General features: G+C 40.1%; 2 long non-coding RNA genes across 3 annotated transcripts in view; one reads left to right on the top strand and one right to left on the bottom strand.

Annotated features, from left to right (window-relative positions):
- LOC125631890 (uncharacterized) overlaps positions 1–24,280 on the bottom strand; it is a 442,082-nt gene that overhangs the window by 130,185 nt on the left and 287,617 nt on the right. The gene's annotated exons all lie outside the window — the stretch shown is intronic.
- The window catches only part of LOC125631889 (uncharacterized), a 66,792-nt gene that overhangs the window by 39,586 nt on the left and 2,926 nt on the right, over positions 1–24,280 (top strand). Inside the window, exons 2-3 of one of the 2 annotated variants that reach the window (XR_012667124.1) lie at positions 9,826–10,052; positions 18,147–24,276. This is a non-coding gene — a long non-coding RNA (uncharacterized LOC125631889). Of the gene's footprint in view, positions 1–9,825; positions 10,053–18,146; positions 24,277–24,280 lie in introns of those variants that run through there. The other variant, XR_007355093.2, reaches the window with a different exon arrangement.

Genomic DNA, 24,280 nt, shown 5'->3' with positions numbered 1-24,280 from the left:
TTTCTGATTTTTGTCTCTACATGCTTGTGCTATTCTTTTGTATTCATCTTTAGCAATTTTTCTCTGTTTCCACTTTTTCCAGGAAAATCTTTTTGATTTTCAGGTTATCAAAGAGCTCCTGATGGAGCTGTATTGGCCTCTTATTATTTTCCTCTCTTTCCTTCACTCCGGGATGGTTTTCAGTTGTGCTTTTAATATTGTCTCCCTGAGAAACTGCCATCTCTCCTGAACTACTTTTTTCCTTAGATTTTCTTCCTATGGGACCTTACCTACCAGTTTTCTGAGTTTGTTAAATTCTGCTTTTTTGAAGTCCATTGTTCTTATTCTGTTTTTCTCATTCCTTCCTTTCCTTAGAATCATGACATTTATAATTTATAAGCCACCGTGGCTTAACAACCATGTACAAGAAGCAGTGAGAGATAAAAAGGCATCTTTTAAAAAGTGGAAGTCAAATCCTAGTGAGGTAAACTAGGAAAATAGAAAGGAGCATAAACACTGCCAAATTAGATGTAAAATTGTAATAAGAAAAGCCAAAAAGGAGTTTGAAGAACAGCTAGCCAAAAACTCAAAAAAGGTAACAAAATGTTTTTTAAGTACATCAGAAGCAGGAAGCCTGCTAAACAACCAGTGGGACCCTTGGGCGATAGAGACACGAAAGGAGCACTTAAAGATGATAAAGTCATCGCAGAGAAACTAAATGAATTCTTTGCTTCAGTCTTCACGGCTGAGGATGTCAGGGAGATTCCCAAACCTGAGCCGTCTTTTGTAGGTGACAAATCTGAGGAATTGTCACAGATTGAAGTGTCACTAGAGGAGGTTTTGGAATTAATTGAGAAACTTAACAGTAACAAGTCACCAAGACCAGATGGCATTCACCCAAGACTTCTGAAAGAACTCAAATGTGAAATTGTGGAACTATTAACCTGTGACCTGTCCTTTAAATCAGCTTTTGTACACAGTGACTGGAAGATAGCTAATGTAATGCCAATATTTAAGAAGGGCTCTAGAGGTGATCCTGGCAATTACAGACTGGTAAATCTAACATCAGTACTGGGCAAATTAGTTGAAACAATAGTAAAGAATAAAATTGTCAGACACATAGAAGAACATAAATTGTTGTGCAAAAGTCAACATGGTTTCTGTATAGGGAAATCGTGTCTTACTAATCTATTAGAGTTCTTTGAGGGGGTCAACAAACACGTGGACAAGGGGGATCCAGTGGACATAGTGTGCCTAGATTTCCAGAAAGCCTTTGACAAGGTCCCGCACCAAAGGCTCTTATGTAAATGAAGTTGTCATAGGATAAGAGGGAAGATCCTTTCATGGACTGAGAACTGGTTAAAAGACAGGGAACAAAGGGTAGGAATAAATGGTAAATTTTCAGAATGGAGAGGGGTAGCTAGTGGTGTTCCCCAAGGGTCAGTCCAAGAACCAATCCTATTCAACTTATTCATAAATGATCTGAAGAAAGGGGTAAACAGTGAGGTGGCAAAGTTTGCAGATGATACTAAACTGCTCAAGATAGTTAAGACCAAAGCAGACTGTGAAGAACTTCAAAAAGATCTCCCAAAACTAAGTGATTGGGCAACAAAATGGCAAATGAAATTTAATGTGGATAAATGTAAAGTAATGCACATTGGAAAAAATAACCCCAACTATACATGCAATGTGATGGGGGTTAATTTAGTTACAATGAATCAGGAGAAAGATCTTGGCGTCATTGTAGGTAGTTCTCTGAAGACGTCCATGCAGTGTGCAGCGGTGGTCAAAAAAGCAAACGGAATGTTAGGAATAATTAAAAAAGGGATAGAGAATAAGACGGAAAATATCTTATTGCCCATATATAAATCCATGGTATGCCCACATCTTGAATACTGCGTACAGATGTGGTCCCCTCATCTGAAAAAAGATATACTGGCATTAGAAAAGGTTCAGAAAAGGGCAACTAAAATTATTAGGGGTTTGGAATGGGTCCCATATGAGGAGAGATTAAAGAAGCTAGGACTTTTCAGCTTGGAAAAGAGGAGACTAAGGTGGGATATGATAGCGGTATATAAAATCATGAGTGGTGTGGAGAAAGTGAATAAGGAAAAGTTATTTACTTGTTCCCATAAGAACTAGTGGCCACCAAATGAAATTAATGGTCAGCAGGTTTAAAACAAATAATAGGAATTTCTTCTTCACACAGTGCACAGTCAACCTGTGGAACTGCTTGCCTGAGGAGGTTGTGAAGGTGAGGACTATAACAGGGTTTAAAAGAGAACTGGATAAATTCATGGAGGTTAAGTCCATTAATGGCTATTAGCCAGGATGGGTAAGGAATGGTGTCCCTAGCCTCTGTTTGTCAGAGGGTGGAGATGGATGGCAGGAGAGAGATCACTTGATCATTACCTGTTAGGTTAACTCCCTCTGGGGCACCTGGCATTGGCCACTGCCGGAAGACAGGACACTGGGCTGGATGGACCTTTGGTCTGACTCAGTATGACCATTCTTATGTTCTTATCAGTTTCATCCAAATTGCCTTTTACCTTCAGATTTGCAACCAATTCCCCTGTTGTTAATCAGAATCAAGTCTAAAATGATTGTCCCCTGGCTACTTCCTCCATCTTCTGAAACAAGAAGTTGACTGCTACACATTCCAATAACTTATTGGACATATTGTGTTTTGCCGTATTTCTTTTCCAGTCATGAGATTTATCCCACCAAGTCTCAGGGACTCCAAGTCATAATTTAACTTATGTACTAAGACTTCTAGTTCTTCCTGTGTATTTCCCATGCTCCTTGCATTTGTGTACAGACAACTAAGATGTTGAGCAGATTCGCCTAGTGTTGCTCTTATCACCCAATTGTAATTTTCCGTTTCCATCCCAATACCTAGTCCTCTGTTAAGGTCACCTTTTTTATATACCTACCCATGGCCTTTTGTCACCTGCCCCCTTTGAAACTACTTTAAAGCCACCCTCACTACATTGGCGAGTTAGTGTCTGAAGATGCTCTTCCCCGTCTTAAGCTATGTCTACACTAGAGACCTTATGGCAGTACAGCTGTAATGATGCAGCTGTGCTGCTGTAAGACCTCTCATGTAGTCATTCTATGCTGACAGGAGAGAGCTCTCCCATCGACATAATTGAACCACCCCCAGCGGTGGTAACTACGTCGGCGGAGAAAGCTCTCCTGCTGACATAGCGCTGTGCGCACTACCACTAATGCTGGCAAAATTTTTTCACACCCCTGAGCAACATAAATTCTGCTAATATAAGTGGCAATGTAGACCTGGCCTTATAGTCAGATGCACCCCAATCTCTGCCCATGGTCTCCTCCTTCCATGAACAGTCTCCTCTGTGCGTATGTGCATGTATACATCTGTGCATGCACATTCCTCCCTTTTCCCCACACAGGCAGTGGGTGCTATTAAAATCTAGATTCACACATTTATTATATGTTAGTGGTGTTTCTAAAATTATTCTTGTTTTGGATCTTATGGAAACCTTTATCAAGAGGCAGATTTAGATTTAAAATGGTGTTGCTTGTGGATTTACAATCTATGGCACTTTTTCTAAAGTTTTATTCTTCTTAGGACAGAAAAGGGATAGCTTTTTACCCCTACGAGCTAAGTCTGAGTTTTTTGAAGATCAGTCGGGAGCATGGTTGGGAAATGAGCATTTGGGGGAAAATATTTTCTAAGGCAGCTTAAGAATTAGAAAATCTCACTCTGCTTAGTTTGTTCTTAGAACTTGGTGTTTGAGGCAGTGTAGTTAAGAGTTCTTCCTAGGTTATATGAGCTTGTCTCCTGTTATGTTTTAATCCTACTTTGATTTGGCTGCCTTAGGTATTATAAAAACTATTAACTTGAAAGTCAACTTGAGGCCAAGCTCCAATGACAGCTGTATATATAAAAAAAAGGAAAGAGCAACAAAACCATGTGTTATGAATCCAGGAGATGTAAATGGATGGGTTATATAATCATGCTCCTTTCCTTCATGAATCTTTGGGGGCTAAAAAGGAGCAGGTCCTGGCAGACTGCAGATCACAGATGGGGGATATTTTCTTCTTGGATTGAGATTCAGAGTTGATGAGGACACAATGGAGAAACTAGAGCATATAAGGTAATAAGTGATATTAAATCGTTTATCAAAGACCTGTAATTTAATTCCAGAAGTGATTCTCCTATTTCCTCATCAAAACTAATAAAATAAAGATTTTAAGACAAACTGAATAGACATTTCTTTCCCTGCACACTATTAAAAAGCAAGCCAGATCCATTGGTCAGGAAATAGTTAATGTTTTATCAGAGTATTTTGACTCCAGGACACACTAATCAGTTACAGAGATGACAGAGAAAAAATGATGACTACCAAACTTTCTTTTCATAGCCCCTTCTGAGGAAATAAGTCATTTTTAAAACATTTTTTTTCTTGTGTTTGGAACTGAAAAATGTCTGCAGCATAGTCGAAAATTATTTTCTAGAAAAGTGTCTCTGAAGCATTTTCAGACACATTCAAACTATAGAAGCAGTGGTCTTTTTGTCACAATTGAGCAAAATTCCTGAACAACATTTTTAACCTGAAATGATTCTTAGTAGTTCTCAAGCTATTATACGTCTCTCGTATCAAAACTGCTCTCTGTCTAATGAGTTACAGCCACTTAAAAAAGGCTTTGTGATTTTTCTCTCCAAACTAAGGCAAAATGCAACTGAAGTAGAGAAATTTCACCTTCCAAGTTGTAGAACTAATCAATGAAATTGTTTTTAATTGTTCACTTTATTAACATAACTTCATAAGCAAACTGTTATGAATGAAACAACATTCACTCATAAAACCGGTTACCCCAAAAACTGGCTAATTGAGTTTCACTTTCAGTCCAATTGCTGCTTAAATCACTGAAACTTACACTGTTTCAACATTCAGAGTAACAGCCGTGTTAGTCTGTATTCGCAAAAAGAAAAGGAGTACTTGTGGCACCTTAGAGACTAACCAATTTATTTGAGCATGAGCTTTCGTGAGCTACAGCTCACTTCATTGGATGCATACCGTGGAAACTGCAGCAGACTTTATATACACACAGAGAATATGAAACAATACCTCCTCCCACCCCACTGTCCTGCTGGTAATAGCTTATCTAAAGTGATCATCAAGTTGGGCCATTTCCAGCACAAATCCATATATGCCATCATGTGCCAGCAATGCCCCTCTGCCATTTACATTGGTCAAACTGGACAGTCTCTACGTAAAAGAATAAATGGACACAAATCAGATGTCAAGAATTATAACATTCATAAACCAGTCGGAGAACACTTCAATCTCTCTGGTCACGCAATCACAGACATGAAGGTCGCTATCTTAAAACAAAAAAACTTCAAATCAAGACTCCAGCGAGAAACTGCTGAATTGGAATTCATTTGCAGATTGGATACTATTAATTTAGGCTTAAATAGAGACTGGGAGTGGCTAAGTCATTATGCAAGGTAGCCTATTTCCCCTTGTTTTTTCCTACCCTCCCCCCCAGATGTTCTGGTTTAACTTGGATTTAAACTTGGAGAGTGGTCAGTTTGGATGAGCTATTACCAGCAGGAGAGTGAGTTTGTGTGTGTATGGGGGTGGGGGGGTGAGAAAACCTGGATTTGTGCTGGAAATGGCCCACCTTGATTATCATGCACATTGTGTAGAGAGTTGTCACTTTGGATGGGCTATCACCAGCAGGAGAGTGAATTTGTGTGGGGGGGTGGAAGTGAGAAAACCTGGATTTGTGCTGGAAATGGCCCAACTTGATGATCACTTTAGATAAGCTATTACCAGCAGGACAGTGGGGTGGGAGGAGGTATTGTTTCATATTCTCTGTGTGTATATAAAGTCTGCTGCAGTTTCCACGGTATGCATCCAATGAAGTGAGCTGTAGCTCACGAAAGCTCATGCTCAAATAAATTGGTTAGTCTCTAAGGTGCCACAAGTACTCCTTTTCTTTTTGCGAATACAGACTAACACGGCTGTTACTCTGAAATCTCTCCTAATACTATTCCACATTGCAATTGTTTTAATGAACATGGGGAATATATGTAATTGCAAGTGGAAGGGGGCATGGTCTGCACTATCATGAATTGGAAGGAAAGATGTGGTCTGTCCTTGAAATTTTGAGAAGTCTAGGTGTAAGCAAATCTTGTTTTAGCTAAGGATTAACTATTTTCACATTTAAAGATGACACCACCACTGTAATTGACATTTAATACTGATGGTAGGACACTTCTTTCTAATGTCTGACTATGCAATGGTACAGGCTATTTACTCAACAGGATAGGATGCTTTCAGCATCCCAAACAAACTGTTTTACCCCATTTCATAAATTCAAGATCTAAACACAACTCCAAGATCGTAATTAGCAATGCTTAAGGGTCCATACCATCTTAGTTACTTCATACTTTACTCTGTTCATCTCCATAACTGCCTGCATAGCCACAAGCTTTTGATATAACTTTACACACATTTCATATTTGTCAGAAGAGATATCAAGTTCCTTAGTGTCCTCTTTACTGATAGTCTGTGCTACAAATGTTTCTGCATTTTCCCCACTAAGCCAGAGTAGTAATATCCACAGTGCCAGATTCTGTTCTCATTTAAACTGATACAATCACCATTAACTTCACTAAGTGTAATTGAGAGCAATGGAGTCAGTCTGTTCCGACTCCATGTAAATTTTTATGTCTTCTTTAAGCACACATTTTATCACTCGGACTTTCTTATTTCCATCTGCTCATACTGACTCTCACAAAAACTCTCTCTTCAGGGCATTCTATAAACAAACTCATGAGATGAATGCCAATTACAGCAGCTCATTCTGTCACAGCGTTTTCAGTGCATAGGGGTACTTCCATAGAGGGGCTGTGCAGAGTTATAGTGTTTCCAAACGAGGGCTGCAAATTTGTGGATTCAAATTAAAAAAATCCAAATTTCCTCAGTAAGTTGCATCAATTAATGGTGGTGTTTGCTATAAACAGGAAACAGCTTAAAATATTTTTAAAATAGTTAATGGACTCACAATTAGGCTTGGGACTAAGTGACTGAAATTCTATTACTAGCTTGAACCTTAGATAATACTGAGTAGTCTCTTTCTATGGACATATTTCAAGGTAGGCATGGCCTATACTATTGAATCCGTGTCACTTTTACCTTCTGATACATGCTGAGCATGCTTTTATTGTCAGTTTTGTCTAGCCACTTTCAGAGGTCATCGCCTCTACTGATCTTTCTAATACCAGTATTAAAGCCTTTGACTGAGATTGTAATTACAGTATGATCTCCTGTTCAAAATCAGGTTCAATCCACTTGAATATTCATTTGTAAGGACTGAACTGTATGAAACATGAGTGGACCCAGAGCTGTTGGAAAGGAAGCTCAGAAAATCTTGACAGTGTTTCACTCAAAGGACCGTCTTCGGTGAGGTTTTTTAGGGTTACCATATTTGAACATTCAAAAAAGAGGACACTCCATGGGAGGGGGGGTATTTGCTCACACCCCCTGCCCCTGGCCCCGCCCCAACTCCACCCCCATTCCAACACCTTCCCCAAATCCCTGCCCTGCCCCCGCCTCCTCCCCTGAGAGCGCTGCATTCCCCCTCCTCCCCCCTCCCTCCCAGCCATGCAAAACAGCTGTTTTGCAGCGCAAGAGCTGGGAGCTAGGGGGAAAAAGCAGGCACTCTCTCGAGTGATCAACATTCACTTTCTTTCTCGAATGATCAACATTCACTCTCTTTCTTGAATGATCCACTCTTCTTTGGGGAAAAATAATAATGGCAAAATCCCAGACGTTTTTAGATATTTAAATATTCCTCCCGGACGGGGATTTAAGAACCAAAAAGCCAGACATGTCCGGGAAAATAAGGACGAATGGTAACCCTAGGTTTTTCCACTGATAAAACCTGTTCCAGAGAGTGACTATAAATTCACATGGATGATGACACCATTTCATTTTACTGGCAATTTGCCCTGACTCAATATCCTATATTGTGATGTCCATATTTTGCAACTTCTTAAGAGTGGAGCCACATGTGCTACCAGGACCTGCTTACCAGTTTGTAGTTCCTTTTCTAATTGTAATGACACTTTCATATTTTTATGCATACATTTGATCTAGGAGGTTCTCTATTGGTAGAGTTTTTAAATTGTAGGCAAGTAGGTGAGTTTCTATAGACTGGCAACATCTTTAAGCTTTTAACTTTCCCTTTTTATAAACTTCGATAGCAAAATTTGACAAAAAGAACAGGTAATCCAACTAATTTAATCCCTTTTTGGAAGCAAAATGCCAGCACCTAAAACTTTTTACAAGCCATGTGCTCTCAGCAAGCCAGACACTCCACTTTTGATCTTTAGGGTCCCTTCTTTCCTCTACTGTAATCCAGAATTCATGCAACGCTGGAATTAATTATCTCCACACTGGATATTTGTTAGAGCACTCTTGTTTCTATGGAAGCCCAGCATGAAAAGTTATAGAGTAAATCTAGATGAAAACTTCACCCATTGGACTCAGCCAAACAGCTGAAAAGCTCACAGGTAAGATATGCTTGTCAACATGAATAAACTAAAATGTTTTGTTCAAAAAAGGATTCAATTACAACTGACATCTCTGAGCCGAAGCTGATGCTGCCCATCTTGATGATAAGCAGAACTATAAGGGCACTTTTTCCACTCACCCATTGACTTTAATGGGACATAAGCACCTGTCCAAGTTCTTTGCTGACTCAGGGTCTGCAAGAGAATGGGGTCTTATGGCAAGAACATAAGGGGGGAATCCTAGCCCACTGATGTCAGTAGGAATGTTGCCATTGACTTTAATGTGGCCTGGATTTTACCCAGGAGACCTGTAGCAGTATCAAACTACAAGGAGGAACAACTATCCATATGTCTCACAACTCTAAGAGCTCTAATCCTGAAAGATCCATACTATTAAGGGAGTGGTTTCATACCTGCTGTTTCATTCTCTCTTTCATACCACGAGATGAAGGACACAGTAGTCATAGTTAAAAAGTCAATATTTACCAAGAAGTTGAAGCTTCTGAGCTATAGTAATACATTGAATAGGAAATGAAGGCACAATGGCACTAAAGGCCTGAGTACCAATTGCCGGGTCATGCCAGGTTTCTCTTTTTTACACTGGTAATTCCATTAATTTCCGTGACATTTCCTCTGATTGACCCCAGTGTGAAGTGAGAATATCGAACCCCTAGATTCAGAGGCCCTGATTGTTGTAAATGGGCTTTCAACTGTATGCTTATCCTGCACTTAGAGATTTCATTTGTGCATGCAAATCAGCACAATAACTAATCAGAAATTTTATATGGCCATTTTTATTTCATTATCTTATTTATATATAAAATCTGGTAGATATGCTTGCAAATTAGGCACACAGTTGTACACACATTTCTGAAACTAGCCCATATTTTTATCAATGTTTTAATGTACTATAGAAATCAGACCCTTAATTATTCCAGTCCCTGTTTCTTCTTTCAAATCCTTCTAGACACTATGGATTTTTGCATATTTTTGTCTCATGGTACTTAGAGAGAGAACTAAATACAGACTTGGACTAAGCTCTTTCCAGTTCTACTGCAAATGGGAAGCTTTTTATATAATACAATGTTGGCACAGACAATTACACAATTAAAGGTCTAATTTCTGCAACTGACTGTGTAGGAATATATCCTAAGCCAGCATGCAGCAGTCAGTTGAAGAATCAGGGCCTGACACTGACATTTTTTACTGTGCGTGCACAAATCCCCTTTTATGAAGTATTTTATTGTAATTAAAATTCCCCTCCTGTCCTCTGCCTGCTCCCCCAGATACTATTCTTCAGTGACATGTACATGTGAAGTCTGAAGATCAGCTGTTTGAATCTAACTTTTTTCTGCTTATAAAAACATGCTTTCCTGCTCTCAGAACTCAAACAGTTGAATGGATGTAGCCCAGACTGTTTATTTCTTTAACTCGCTATTGAGACAAGACCAAACGTGGAAAGTTTCAGAACAAAAGGAACATTTTGAAGAAAGATGAGTCAGTAAACACAAAGGTTAGTAGTCTTCATATAATCTTTCCAGATAGTTGCTATCTTTAGTCCTATAATACTGCTTTAATAGAATGACAAGCAGAATAATAATTTTAACATGTAATAGTTAAACAGTGTTTAATAGCTACATAGTAAAGATTAAGTGTTCACTCACTTTGGCTGTCCAACCTGGCCCTTAGGACCTGGGCCCAGATCCACAGAGAGACTGAGGCCATGTGTACACTACCACATAGGTGGGCAAAACTTATGTTGCTCAGGGGTGTGAAAAAATCACCCCCATGAGTGAAATAAGTTTTGATGGCATAAGTGGTAGCATGCACAGTGCTATGTTGGCAGGAGAGCGTCTCCCATTGATATAGCTACCGTGGCTCGTTGAGGTGGTTTTATTATGTTGACAGGAGAATTTTTTAAGTTCTGATTTTGATGTTGACCCAAAAGCTTGGCCACCATAATTGATCTGATTAAGGTTCTGTAGACTATCAACACTGTTTTCTTATCCCCACCCGAAAGTAGTCCCAGTAAGACTTTTAAGCAGGTTAATCTTTCCTGTACATTTATGTTTAACATAATTTATATGATTGTTTCAAAGTAATGTAGTATAAAATATTACTTCTAGGAATGTAAACCTTCTAACTAGATCTATTTGTTCTTGATACATATACAGTTTACATTCCTTTGTAAAGCTTTCCATTTTGTAAAGATCAGTCCTTCAGTTTGGCAATGGAGAACATGAAATCCCAAGCATTTTCCCAGTCAGAGGTCTCCTGTAACACTTCGTTGATTCTCTTTTCTCAGTATTTCTGTCCCTAACCACAATGCACAATGATCTGTGACTAGAGTGTCCCCCTACCCTGACACTTATAATAAATGATCTCCCCAGACAAATATTATTAAGTAAGGTTGGGCTGATAACACTTTCCTATAGTTATCATTTTTTATGTTATATTCAGCGTAACTTTCCCAACGCTGATATGCATGGTCCTGTTACTCAAAAAGTCTTTACTCCACCCATGTAGTCTTACCCTTATCACTCGTGCACTTTCTTTGTGCAACAAGCCTTCCTTCCATAGCATGACACACACCTTTTCATTGTCTAGAAAGACAGCTATTACCAAAACCCTGTGTGCCTCATATTTTTTCCTAACGTACCAACATGATCAATGGTGCATCTTCCCCTTGTAAAACCACCCTGCACCTTGTCTATAATGCCTTTGTTTCCCAGATAGGCAATAAACTTTCATTCACCATTCTCTCCATAATTTTATCCACAAAGGACAGAAGGGCAGAAGGGCAACAGATCTATAAGCATCCACTTTTGTGGATAGTTTGACTGGTTTTCATATTGGAATTACTACTATATAGGATTATATAATTCTAAGAGATGCCTCAAACGGCTTTCAGAGAGATAGCTAACCATTATGTGACATATATTATCTTTACCTGGGATGTATTCTTGGTGATATCAATACCTTTCTCAAGTTCCCACATACAAAATCATTCATTCAGTATAATATCTTCATGTTTACCCAACCTACACAATAGGTCATGATTTTCTCCAGTGAATAGACTGGCAGAAAATTACACTTTGACTTTCATCATTCCTCACCCCTTGTAAAGTTTCTGCTAAAACTTCTGCTTTCTCATTATCAGAACTTCTAACTATTTTTGTCAGTCCCAATAAGACACTGGATGCAACTACTCTTAGTCTGAATTCCGTTCGTTCTTCCAATTTGCCTGTTTATTTTAATGTCTTGGTAGCTTTATTTATCTGCTGTAGTACTTTCTCCATCTCTTTTTTTTTCTTTTTATAATTCTTTGTGCTATTGCCTTATTTATTTTATACTTCATTAGATCTTTATTATTCGTTGTATTTTTCACTTTTTGTAGGGCTTGTCCTTTCTTTAACTGCCATTGTGAGCTCCTCATTCTACCATGGAAGTGAGTTTTAGTTTTAGAGTACTTCAATATATTAGGTATGGCTACTGTAGCAGCTGCTATTAATCTTTTTATTACATTGCCATTGAAATTCTCTGCCATCAGTCACACAATGAACATTCACAAATTCAGTACACTTACTTGTAAATAGCTCCCAGTTAGCTTTCTTAAAATTCCTGGTGGGTAATTTTCCATTACCTTCAACCTTACCTTGCCCTTAAAATGTAATAAGTATAGGGAAATGATCACTCCCCATTCTGTCTTCCTTATATATTTCCCAGTTGCATCAAACTTGCAGTATCTGCTGTTATAATTCCCAGATCTAAGCAAGAAAAACTATGCTCTGCTGCATTAAATCTAGTCAGGCTGACATCGTTTAAAACCACTTTTTTAACAATACACCATTGTTAATCAGTTGTCTTACTGCCCCACAGTTTATTAGGACTATTTAGGTCACCCCATACAATATATGGTTTTTTAGCATTCTTCACTATTTCTTGTAACTCTGAGCTTTCTAATTTCCTACACGAGTTATAGATATTATAAATCCTTAAAGAAAGATTTCTCTTCTGCATTGAAATCTCAACATTATATTAGAGATTTTCTTCCCTCCTGCTATGTAGTTTAATCTCTCCCTTATGAAAGTACAAATGCCTCCTCCTTTTTCCTAGCTTTTGCTTTTGCCTAAAGGCAATATTCCCTGGAATTTTAAAAGCAAGCTTTTTATCCAGACATATTTCTTGGATACATATGACACCTGTTTCAGTTTTCTTTTCCAGGATATTTTCTTTTAGTTCTTGACCATGTGCTATCAAACGTTGCACATTCTAGCAATGGTTGTGCTTCCCATTCTTGTCATATTTCACCATTAACCTCATTCAAAATCACATAAATATGGTCCACTGACAGACTGCTAACATACAAGTATTTTTTCATTGCCCTTGCTATAATTTTTATTTTTTCTGATTTTTAACCTCTGTGATGTGCAATATCTCACTTCTATCATAAATGCAATAAACCTTTCTTTTTTCACTATTAGTTTATTATCACCTGTTCCTTTCTCCATGTTGTTATTACAGAAAGAGGCTGTGTCCACAGTTCCCCTTTTCCTGTGCTGATTTTCTCTTCCTTCTCTGTCTGATATTTTGAGAGTCTCCTTACAGCATCCACGTAAGATACGTTATTAATAATTTCTGCCTTTTGTATCTCTTTAGCTTTTCTTGCCACAAGACACCCTCTTTTTGCTGGACTGTGATTACCACCACAGATACACTTCACCTCCATCCCTTCTATGCAATTTTTGTAGGAATTCTCTCCTCCATTTTGAACACATCTCATTTGCTCTTTACAAACGTGCACTACATGCCCATCTTGTTGCCAGTTATAACACCTTTGGGGAGGACAGACACATGGCTTGGTTCTAAAGATCTGAAACCCTACTGTGACTTTCTTCAATAGAGTCCCTCCCTTAAATATAATCAGCACTGCTGTTGGTGGCTTCCTTTCTCCTCCTCATTTACTAATTAGTTGCTTGCTCACTTTGCCTTCTCCTATGCTTGTTGTTATCTCAGCCCTGGTCAGTTCTAATTGCATGCCATATATTACTGTGTTTATTTCACCCAGATACTTCGGTAGCTGGCAACTTATTTGAACTTCCCCTAGCATTTTAACAGGTTTCAGAGTCACAGCTGTGTTAGTCTGTATTTGCAAAAAGAAAAGGAGTACTTGTGGCACCTTAGAGACTAACCAATTTATTTGAGCATGAGCTTTCGTGAGCTACAGCTCACTTCATCGGATGCATACTGTGGAAAATACAGAGGATGTTTTTATACACACAAACCATGAAAAAAATGGGTGTTTATCACTACAAAAGGTTTTCTCTCCCCCCACCCTATTCTCCTGCTGGTAATAGCTTATCTAAAGTGATCATTCTCCTTACAATGTGCATGATAATCAAGGTGGGCCATTTCCAGCACAAATCCAGGTTTTCTCCTCCCCTTTACCCCCCCCAAAAAAACCCAAACCCACTCTCCTGTTGGTAATAGCTTATCTAAAGTGATCATTCTCCTTACAATGTGTATGATAATCAAGGTGGGCCATTTCCAGCACAAATCCAGGGTTCTATCCCGAAGGATGACCCAACACTCTCACAGATCTTGGGAGACAGGCCAGTCCTTGCCTACAGACAGTCCCCCAACCTGAAGCGAATACTCACCAGCAACCACATACCACACAACAGAACCACTAACCCAGGAACCTATCCTTGCAACAAAGCCCGTTGCCAACTGTGCCCACATATCTATTCAGGGGACACCATCACAGGGCCTAATAACATCAGCCACACTATCAGAGGCTCGTTCACCTGCACATCCACCAATGTGATATATGCCATCATGTGCCAGCAATGCCCCTCTGCCATGTACATTGGGCAAACTGGACAGTTTCTACGTAAAAGAATAAATGGACACAAATCAGATGTCAAGAATTATAACATTCAAAAACCAGTCGGAGAACACTTCAATCTCTCTGGTCACTCGATTTCTGATCTCGAAGTGACTATCCTTCAACAAAAAAACTTCGAAAACAGACTCCAATGAGAGACTGCTGAATTGGAATTAATTTGCAAATTGGATACAATTAACTTAGGCTTGAATAGAGACTGGGAATGGTTGAGTTATTATAAAAAGTAACCTGGATATGTGCTGGAAATGGCCCACCTTGATTATCATACACATTGTAAGGAGAGTGATCACTTTAGATAAGCTATTACCAACAGGAGAGTGGGTTTGTTTTGGGGGGTGGGGGGTGGGGAGGGAGAAAACCTGGATTTGTGCTGGAAATGGCCCACCTTGATTATCATACACATTGTAAGGAGAGTGATCACTTTAGATAAGCTATTACCAGCAGGAGAGTAGGGTGGGGGGAGAGAAAACCTTTTGTAGTGATAAACACCCATTTTTTCATGGTTTGTGTGTATAAAAACATCTTCTGTATTTTCCCCAGTATGAATCCGATGAAGTGAGCTGTAGCTCACGAAAGCTTATGCTCAAATAAATTGGTTAGTCTCTAAGGTGCCGCAAGTACTCCTTTTTCTAGCATTTTAGTTCTTAGCAGTTTATCTGTCTGTTTTTACATTCAACTAAAAGATCCCCAGCTTGCAACCTCCTGGCTCTTGCTAGATCTCCAATACTTTTAAAAATCCAGTCAGCTACTTTCACAGCATTAACATCACCTAATCTATATCTTTGGCTAGGGATCTTGCAATTATAACCTTTTGGTTTATTTCCCTCCTCAACTTTGCTCTTTTGCTGATATCATCATCTGATTTTGCTTGTATACTCCCTCCCGTCCCCAGCCCCTTTGTATCCATTCTCTTCTTCAGTTCCCAAAGTGCCTTCATTTTGGGTCAGAAAAATCTTCCAGTTCCTTCAAAAACCCCATTCACCTTGTTGGCTTCCTAGCTTTACAGCGTCAGACTAGCACTGCCCCAGTGGGACAAGACTCTCATTTAACCATGGCCCTCCTTCTGTCAGGTGGTGCCACATGACCTAACTGGCCTCTCAGGTCCTCATCAACCCTGTCAGGGCTAGTGTGGGGTGCAGACCCCATCACAAGGACCCTTTTGAAAAATTTAGTTCTAAATACTGTCTTACTTATAAAACAGTTTTTAAAGAGGGTGCTAACTGGTTAACAGTCTTTTGCATTGAGTCATTTCACTTACATGGCCAATGCTAGCAGAAGGCCCAAATGCCAATTTTAAATTATTTTTGTTCCAAAAACACTGCCCCCTTTATTGAGGCACTTGTCTCGTGGTTCCAGAATTAAATATATATTGCTGTGTACATGATACTAAGAAACGTGTCTTGGAGCTTGTGTACTCGGTGACAGATTTGCTGCCCTCAAACACATGCTTGGCAGCAGCAGGCATGACACTGCTGGAAGGAGCCACAACAAATTATAGTAGTGAGTTACTGATAAAACATAGATAATTACCAAACAAGTATGGAGTTTCACCATATCTGAAAGCACTTTCAAATTCTGGATTTTAAAAGTCTGTATTAAAATTGATGTGTGTTTTTTTAAGTGTAGTGTGCTAGAATAAACTTCTAAAATACCCCCCAAACATAAGCCTGTAATCGAATGGATCTTATTGGTATTTTTAAAGGTATTCCTCTCTTTTATGCCCCCACAGACTAAGACTATGTCAACCTACAGCCTGTCGGCAAAACTTATGTCGCTTGGGGGATGAATATTCCACCCCGTTGAGTGACATAAGTTACATCGACATAAGCAATCACGTGCACAGCGCTGTGTTGGTGGGAGAGCGTATGCTGCTTGCAGAGGTGTTTTTTTATGCCGACAGGAGAGCTCTCTCCCGTTGGCATAGAGCATCTTCGCCAGACATGCTGCAGCCGTATTGGTACAGTTGTACCGCTGCAGAGCGGTATGTACAGACACACCCTAAATGGAATTCACCGCAGCGAATGAAATTATTCTGGTGAACTGGTTGTTTCTAGTGAATAGATGGGAGAGGGGGATGGCAACACACAGTTCATAATACAATACAATCAGCATGCAAATTCAAACGCAATTGTCAGTTTATTGTCTATAGAGATATACTAGTTCTGAATGGAAGTCTTTTGTAAATCTGCACTGCTAATGGATTGGTAATGTACTGACAAGGATTTAGAAATTGGCTGCTAATGAGTTTTTTTTCAAACATCTGTGGTGATGGAGTATGAATAATGTATGAGACTTCAGAAAAACCCAAATAATTTATCTAGGACTTTATTGTCAATATTGAAGTCACAATGGTATGTTTCCTGTTTACATCGGCACACCTGCTATTCCATACTACATAACACAACTAATGGACCTGCTCCGGATTCCTTTTTTGTACAGGTCCAGACACAATTTTACTCTGACTATGGATTTGGGGCACTACTATAATGCTTATTCAAATCAATGGCAAAATTCCCACTGGCGTCAAGTCCAAAGTCACACTTTACCTATCACTGCAAACAACAAAGCCATCTTGTATGAGGATATGATGTACCACATCTTCTAGACTTTACAAATTCCCCTTTCTTGGTCATAATTCATAAACCCACTGGAACTAGAAGTAGACACTGGCCTGGTCTACGCTAGGAAATTAGGTCAGTATAACTGTGCCGCTCAGAGGTGTGAAAAATCCACACCTCCGAGCAACACAGTTAAACCTACCTAATCCCTGGTGTTAACAGCACTAGGTCTATGGGAGAATTTTCCCATCAATCTAGCTACCACTTCTTGGGGTGGTGGATTACCTACACAGATGGGAGAACCCCCGCCCCATTGGCATAGGTAGAGTCTTCACTGAAGCACTAGAGTGATGCAAGCTGCATCACTGCAGCATTTTAAGTGTAGACAAGCCCTAAGAAAGCAACACTGGGATGTGTATTAGGCTTAGATTACGATTTGGATTTTAGGACACCAACATTTCATGGCACGTTCTTGTTACACTTTGGCTCAAAGTGACAAAGCTCTTAGAATCTGCTGATATTATGAGACACCTGCCATTCATGGTAGCTGAAATCGTTTGAGATTAGCCATTCTTGGGAAATTTCAGCCACATCTGAAACAGAACAAGACAACACACCCCTTCCAGTTTTGGATCTAACCCAGCACTAAAACAGCTGAGAAAGGTTCTGATCTGGGCATTCTAATCTGAGCACACTCAACTTCTAAGGGGTTCAAATGTAAGGTTTTTGTTTTGGGACCATCTCTAGATTTTATTAAAGATATACAAGTATAACCAGGTTTTGGAAGGGTTGCAAATGGCAAGACCAGAGCTGTTCCATAAACTTAACAGGTTAAAAAAGGCTAATGGAAAAACAACGCCACTGACACAATGATAGGCCCAGAACCTAAATATTCTTTTTCCTGTGCCTACCACTACCCAGATCAACTGAGAGGACTTTGCATTCTTTGTTAAACCAATGCCTTTGACCTATACTTGGCAAGGTTTTTGTAATAATATCTGACATTTTCTTCACCACAGATGTGGAATGAATGCAAATGGTGAAAAAGAAGCCAAGGGATAACATGTATTTATGAAAGAAATGTTTGACTTTTGTAATGACACTTGATAACGATATTTCTTTTTTGAATGATGGCACACAGGGCAAGTGGGTGGGAAATAACTGCAAAGAAGAGTTCGCCCCTCCAATGTGCTCTGATGAAGATCATCTCACAACTGGATCTTTTTCTTCCTGCTGTTGATATGGAATGAATGCACCTATGAAACTCACTATGGAATCCACCTTAAATTAAAAAAAGCAACCTATTACGTACGTAAGCTGGTGGAAAGCCCGGGAGCAGAGAGTGAGACTCATCATTAGAGAATGAGTTAATGTGGATTTAATTCCATTCTTTATAAGTATCAGTAGGAGTTGAGGGGGAGAAGTAGATATGGAATGTAGGGCTCAGATCAGTATCTCAAAGTGTTTAGTGTCTTTTCAAAAAATGTATGTGGGTGGGAACCTTGTTTTAAATTAAAGATTGAGTTCTATTTGAGTCCAGCAAAATATATTTGAGAGCCCCCAAACTAAGGTAAAGGAACATTTTGGGGCTTTTGTTTTCTTGTAGAGCAGACAGGTAGAGAGTGCACGCACATGTGACTCAGACACAGAGCTAGCCCTTGGAACCCACATTGTGATGGGCCACACTTATTTGGGAGACATAGAAATGAAAGGGCTTATCTTAAGTTGTTTAAGTTTATAAAGTCCCATACAGATACATTCACACACACTCCATGGATGATTCCTGATTTATTGAGATTATTATTCTTTGCCAAAGTCTTTCAATGCTGCAAAGTATGCATTGATTCCAGCTGAAGCAGCAAATGGCTGGGGAGGGGACTGAAAATATCACCCCCAGTTTTTATATAACATGAGTTAAGTTTAGAAATGTCTCAACTACCCACACCCTTGTCTTGTTAGGATTTGGGGGAGGGCTGAGGCTGGCCCTGGCCATATTGGAATGATCCTGTCAAAAGGAGTCCGTTACCTTGAGGCAGGGAATTGTTCTCCAGCTCCACTTAAAATGCTAAAGCCAACTCTACTCAAAACTAATTGTAATACAAGGGAAAACCCCAAATGAAAGTTGGCCAAAATCCTACTATGGGTCTGTCCCACTTCCACAGATTTGGCAGCTCTTGTAACGTTGATGTTGAACTAGAAGAATGTGATGCCATTTCAGCTGCATCTAATTCCAATGTTGACAGGAAACTGTCCAGCCAGAATAGCAGACATATGTGATGAAACCTCTCGCATATCCTTTGGAAAGATATCCCAAAAGATAACATCTGATATTCAGAAAAGTAGCCAGCGAGGATTAAAAGCTTCTGCGGATACCGCCAGAAGGAATATGCTGTTAATTTGATACCTGCTAATACTCCTATAATGCATTTATGTTTTCACCATTATATGAAAACTGTTTTCATCAATAAAACCTTCAAAGGACATACACTACTTAAAAAACAGCACATGTTCAACACCCTTTCTGTTCGAACCTCATTATCAATCTGAGATTAAAGACACGATAATATGCTACTGAAAATGTTATGGCAATAACAGACTCTGGTTCATATCCTCAGCTGGTGTAAATCAGCACAGCACCATTGAAGTAATGCACCTGCCCCGGCACCCCGCATGTTGGGGCTTGCACAGGGTCCTCCACAGAGCCACTTTGGATAACTTTATGCAGTGCCTACACTGGAAGAACTCACTCCTTCCAAGCATAGGCTTTTCTAATCCATTGAAATTGCTAGAGCAGCATACAAGGGCCAGGATGGGATCAGTGAGGAATCCCTCCCAGAGTACTTTATTATTGAGGACGATGCACAAGCCAGGAAGAACACTTTTCCTTTCAGACTCCAGGCTGAGTTTGCAGTGCTGGAAGTTGAGAAACTTTTTATTACTAAACCTAGTTAGGTTTGAACTAGGATCATTGCCAGACAAACATAGATCCCCACAATGCCATCTTAAGAGTCACTTTCCTGAGTATGTTGACACCTGAATTCTGTCCTCAAAGAAGACCTCCATTTTCTCTAGCGATGTGAAGCTGGTGTTTGTGATTCACTGTGTATTTCTTCTTAATGGAGTCTTTCATACAATGTATTAGGTCTACCCCAGTCATATTTTTATATGTAATCTGCATTGTCAAGTTGGTTATCACATATTTTACAAGTTGAAGTTTCACATTTGGTGCTGTGCTCAGACAAGACTCAAGGTCTTTGCTTTCAAGAACTTCCTGCACTTGGCAGAGCTTTTCATGCTTAAATTCTTAAAAAGCTTATATTTGTAAAGCCAACGCAATTGGTATCAGGGAAATCAAGACTTTTGTTAATGTGAAATGAAAGACAATTATGGTGCAATAATTTACTTGATCTGGGTTTTTCACATTAGCAAAATTGCAAGCAGCAGTGCTTTTAGCCCTTTAAGTATCAGGATTCTGTGAGTGAATTTTTAGTACTAACCTTGTTAGCCACATAATTCTAGTCACTTCCCTAAACACTAATATCCCTTGCAATGATGGCATATCTGCCCGCCTCAAATATTTACAAGACAACGGACAATCCTCATATATCCACCCCAAAGACATTACCAAACTCATCCATTCCATCCTCACCCATTACAATTTTACATTCAACAACACACACTTTGTCCAAACCATGGGAATCACCATGGGTACTAGGATGGCTCCACAATATGCCAGCCTCTTCATGGGCCACCTTGAACAAGAATTTCTGGAAAAATGCACCAAAAAACCAAAGATATACCTGAGATACACTGATGATATTTTCATCCTCTGGACAGATGTCTTAAACTCCATCATAGATTTCCACCCCCATTTCTGGCCTTCAACCACCCCCCAACTTCTCCAAGCTCATCATCAGAATCAAGCTCCCCACAGACCAGGACACACCAATTCAAAGTGGCACCAGACCCTGCCAGAACAACAAATGCAAAATCTTCAGTCATATCTCCACTGCTACAATGATCATCACTCCCCACAACACACATTTCAAGGTCCATGGGTCCTACACATGCCTATCACAATGTGTGGTGCACCTCATCCAGTGCACTAACTGCCGCAAGAACAACTTTGTGGGTGAAACCAGACAATCACTTCAAGCTCAAATGGCTACATGGGAAAATGATAAAAGACAAAAGCACCATATTACCTGTGGGTGAACCCTTCTCACAAAGTGATCACTCCATATCTGACCCCTCAGTCTTTGTCCTCAAAGTAAACCTGCAGAGCACTTTCAAAGACTAACCTGGGAACTTAAATTCATAACTTTTCTAGACACTAAAATCATGGACTGAATAGAGACACTGGATTTATGACTTTATTACAACAATTTATAACCCACTAGCAAGCCCCTCCCCACTGCCTTCCCCAATCTTTCTTTCCCCCCCTGATTGGAGGGATGTTAATGGGCCACTTAACCTTGAATGATCCCTTGAAATGTGTGTTAACTACTTATGTTAAACAATCTATTCCACCTGGTATTTAGCTTTGTCACTGAGTATGTTTCCCAGACCCGAAGAAGGGCTCTGTGGAAGCTCAAAAGTTTGTCTGAGGGCAGGTCTACACTTAAAAAAAGCTGCATCCACTATAGTGCTTCAGTAAAGACACTTCTACGCCAATGGGAGAGCTTCTCCCATCAGTGTACTTAATCCACCTCTGTGAGTAGCGGTAGCTGTATCAATGGGAGAAGTTCTTCTGGCCACATAGCCCTATCTATACCAGGGTTTAGGTCGGTATAACTACGTCACTCAGGAGTGTGGATTTTTCACACCTTGGAACAATGTAGTTATACCAATACAAATCTCTAGTGTAGACTTGGTCTCTCTCACCACCAGAAGTTGGTCCAATAAAATATATTAACCCACCCACCTTTCCTCTTTGCAATGATTCGAGTAACCTAGTTGCTTACAGCTCCTGGCTGAGCACCTTTAAAAATGCTTTTTCCTGATAACTAATTATTAGATTATATATAATGAAAGTATTTCCCAGGACATTCCCCTCTCCCACCTAGTGTTCAGAAACATGGGGAATCTTGGGGCAGCAGTGAAGTGTTTTAGACCAAATTCTGGCATATGCAAAGAAGGGCTGAGGACGAAAGAAGGGTGGAAAAACTCTTCCCCATTCCCTTTGCATCCCCACCCCCACATAGGAAACAGCAACAACTGCAGGCCTTGCCCAGTCCTGAGCTTGTCTGTTCTCAGCTAGTTTAGCCTGGGGCACAATCCCCGCCCCCAAATGAGTGGGACTATGCCCCAGGCTATACTAGCTGAGAACAGTAATGAGCCACAGTGCTGGTCCATAGGCAGATGATGCAGCAGACACATTTCCTGACTTTGTGCCATGAAGTTGTGGGTGGCATTGTAAGTCATCATGAATATTGACAAAAGATGCTACTGACTTGTGAAATTAACCCATTTCAGTAAGAATGAACACCCATCTAGCACCCAAACAGTGAGTCCACATTCATTTAATTTTTCCTTGCAAAGATTTATGATGGGACTAATGAGGAGAATGATATGAATTTGGGTGGTGGTGGCCAAAATTATTTAGCAAGGCAGAAGCTTTCAGAGAGGTATATGTCATCTCCTAGGACGTAAAAATCTGTAGGGGCAGTATATCTTAATAAATAATAATACATTGAACTCCTATAGCATTTTGCAAACAAGGATCTCAAAGTGGCTTCAAAACAAGGATTGAATTAATCCTCAACTTCATTGCAAAGTACTTTTCAGAGGGGGAAAGTGGGGCACAGAAAGGCCTATAGCTACACAAGGAGCCTGTGTCAGAGGTAGTGGAAATCCCTATCCCCACCCACCAAGATCTCATAACTCTTTAATTGTGTTTTAACCATGAGACCATGCTTCTTCTGCATTCTTCCATGCAATACACTGTGTGGGGAAATGGATGTAGGACAGGACCTGAAGGGACCTCCTGGGCCATTAAGTCTGGTCCTCTGCTACTGCAGGCAACCCCATCACAAGATCCCATTCATAATGTATCGAACTCCATCTTAGAATTAGGTTGTTTGCTCCTATTACTGCAATTGGGATGCTCTTCCTTAGCCTCACTCCTCTGACGGTTAAAAACAGTTTTCTAATTTCCAGCCTACATTTATTCATGGCCAATTTATACCCATTTGTTTTTATACCAATACTGTCCTTTAGCTTAAATAGCTCTTCACCCTCCCTGGTGTTTACCTCCCTGATATACTTATAGAAAAAAATCATATTTCTTCTCAGCCTTCTTTTTGCTAGACTAAACAAGCTAGTCTTTTTTTTAATTCTCCTCTCATAAGATAGGCTCTCCACAATGCAGACATTTTGATGATAGGGATTTTGGGCTTGTCTACACTACCGCTTAAGTCGATGTAAGTTACATCACTCAGGGGTGTGAACTCCCCCAGCAATGTAACTTACATTGACTTAACATGGTCTCTACACTGCGCTATGTTGGTGGGAGAGCATCTCCTTTGCCTCTTGTTGAGGTGAATTAATTATGTAGACAGAAAAGTGCACTTCTGTCAACGTAGCGCGTCGTCATTAGACACGCTGAATCAATGCTGCTGCATCAATCACAGTGGCACCAATTTAGCACAGTAGTGAAGATAAGTTCTTTGTCAAGGATGTTCAGGAATTATCCAGTTGTTACAAATATCTTAAATTCACTGAAACCATTTTATTTGCATGGTTTGGCCATGGAGCTGTACTCTAGAAGACTGTTCATGGCTTTGGTTTAGAAAAATGCATGTGTATGATAAGCAAGTATGACCAGTGGTGAGCTGGAGCCGGTTCGCACCGGTTCGTACAATCCGGTTGTTAAATTTTGAAGCCGGTTTAGAACCAGTTGTTAAAGGGGTGGGCAAACTCCGGCCCGCGGGCCACATCCAGCCAGCAGCACCATCCTGTCCAGCCCGCCTGAGCTCCGAGCTGGGGAGGCTCCCTGGCTGAGAATCCCTTTTTAATTTTCACTCACCCGGCGGTGCTCCGGGTCTTCGGGGGCACTTTGGCAGCATGTTCTTACTCGCTCCGGGTCTTTGGTGGCACTTCGGCGGGAGGTACTTCAGTGTCACCAAAGACCCAGAGCAAGTGTAGGACCCACAGCTGAAGTGCCGCCGAGAAGACTCAGGGCAACTGAAGGAACCGGTTCTTCAGCTTTTGGCAGCTCATCACTGAGTATGACACCCCTCCTTTCCCTTCATCTTGGCTCACAATTCTTCTTCT

This window comes from Caretta caretta, chromosome 2 (assembly GCF_965140235.1).
Source record: "Caretta caretta isolate rCarCar2 chromosome 2, rCarCar1.hap1, whole genome shotgun sequence".
In the NCBI taxonomy this organism is placed as follows: Eukaryota; Metazoa; Chordata; order Testudines; family Cheloniidae; genus Caretta; species Caretta caretta.
Note: the sequence above shows the minus strand (reverse complement) of the source record. Positions and strands in the feature narration are given on the sequence as shown.